The sequence below is a fragment of the Quercus suber genome, unplaced genomic scaffold, assembly GCF_002906115.3.
Source record: "Quercus suber isolate HL8 unplaced genomic scaffold, Cork oak 2.0 scaffold_417, whole genome shotgun sequence".
In the NCBI taxonomy this organism is placed as follows: Eukaryota; Viridiplantae; Streptophyta; class Magnoliopsida; order Fagales; family Fagaceae; genus Quercus; species Quercus suber.
The window spans coordinates 323,324-325,740 of NW_027069868.1; positions in this window are offsets into that span (position 1 = coordinate 323,324).

Consider the following 2,417-nt stretch of genomic DNA (forward strand, 5'->3'; position numbering starts at 1 on the left):
TTACCGCAATAGTACGGTTGATCATTATAAACAAAATCATTGTCTTTGTTATAATTTATAATTTATAATATATATTAAAGAAACATTAAACAAAATTTGACACAACATTAAACAAAAAATATTGTTGCTATAATTTGTTGTAACAAAATTTTTGTTGTAATAGGTTACTGCAACAATAAGGTTGCTCATTATAAACAACACTATCGTCATTGTTAACAACCACATGACCCGCATCATCCATTAGATAATCATCAAAATCTCTTAATATTGCATTTGGTGGTTCATTCACTTCATTTTCATTGTTTGATCACATTCTCTTTATGTTAGTACACAAATAATTTTGTTTCATTTAGATAATGAATAAGGTGTTTGAGATTGGGGTCTTAGGATTTGGTGGCAAGAATGGATTGGTTATGGAAGTATTTGGTTTCAGAAATGAAGTCTAATTTTTATCTAGATGTTATTTTATTATTTTAGATATTAAATTTATAATATGGTATAGTTTCCAAGAAATATCTAAAAACTATACAGTTCCAATCTCATATATCTAGATTAGCAAACAAAACCAACTCATGATTCTTCTCAAATAAAAAATTTAAAAAAAAAAAAAAAAAAAAGACCAACTCAAGAGTCAAAAACTACTTCTAGGACAAGAAAAATTTTAAAATATGAATTAAGAAGATGGAGCTTCAAAGCATTCAGCAATAGTGTGGAAAAATATCATAAAATACTATATAACAAAACAAGTATTGTATATGGGTCTTAAAAAAATAAAAATTATTTTCATTTTTTTTTCAAAGCATCCGCAAATCACGCGAGACATTATCTAGTTAATTAAAATACAAATAAAGGTTTTAAATTTGTAAATAAAGCCTACTGTTAGTAATTTACCAAGTCATCCTGAACATTATTGAGTGTTATTTGTCTCATTCCCAAAGTTAGTTTAAATGGTTTTTTTTTTTTTTAATTAATTTTTTAAAGGCAACATAACGTCTTTGGTAAATGTTCCAGGTGACATCAATATAATTATTTAATATCATGGGTTGCCACAATAAAATTTTCTATCGAGTACTAACTACTAAGTGAAAAATTAATTTTTGATACAATATTAAGGTTGAAAATAATCTTATATATCTCAAAAAAAAAAAAATCATCTTATAAAATTTATAGTAAATTGCAAATTACACTCCTAAAGTTTTGGAGTGTTTAAATTTTACACTCTAAAATTTCAAAAATTTAGATTTTACCTATCGAAGTTTAAGACGTTTGAATTTTACACCCCAAATTATGAAACTTTAGGATTTAAACACTCCCAAACTTTAGAGAGTAAAATTCAAACACCTCAAAAATATAGGGGGTAAAATCCAAATTTTAAAATATCATGGTGTAAAATCCAAACACTCCAAACGTTAGGGGGTAAAATCTAAATTTTAAAATTTTAAGGTGTAAAATCTAATCACCTCCAAATTTTTGGATTGTAATTTGCAATTTACCATAAAATTTAAAGTTTCTTGACTATTTTAAAATATTAGACAAATGTTAGGGATCAAAATGGTAAATATATCCAACTATTGTATGTAGTTTTGGTAATGACATGTGAGTTTAAAAAAAAAAAGAAAAAGAGGTAAATATATTAATTAAAAAAAATATAAAAAATTTGTGTTTTTGCTGAATAATAAAAAATTCAATTCATATGTGAAATGCGAAACGAAGCCAATCTATTCTCTCTCTACCCAAAGTAAATAAATAAATAAAACTATTCATTTCATATGTGAAATGCAAAACTTAACCAATTTATTCTCTCTCCACCCAAACTAAATAAATAAATAAAATTTGGCTCATTACATGTGCTTCGTACAAGTGATGAGGCTTTTTTTTAATGGTCCTATTTTGTAGCCAAAAAAAAAATTGTTTTTATTTTATTTTATATATATAATTTTTATTTTGAGAATCTTTTTTTTTTTTTATAAGATTGAGAATTTAATTTATATGTAGATAAAAAAATTTGAAAATCAATAGAAAAGTTACCTTATTTTTTAAGTAATGTTTTAGTGGAAATTAAAGTTGTATTTTTACCTGATTATTTTTTAATTTTGTCTTTACTTAAACATAGAAATTTAAGAGCATTTTTAAATCCAAAAAATGAGAATCTATACAGGAAACCTTGAAATTACATTAATCTGATTAAGATAAAAGGCATGAATGTCTCTACTTAAACATATACATCTAGAGTATTTTTAAACCCAAAAAAAAAAAAAAAAATGAGAATCTAAATTGAAAAACTCTTAAATAATAGCGTAGATTACGTTAATCTGATTAAGATAAAAGGCGCACGATATTTCTTGATTTGATTTGATAGAAAGTAAGAGTGAGCGTTTTCCAGTCAAAAGTTCTTTTTTTTTTTTTTTTTTTTTTTG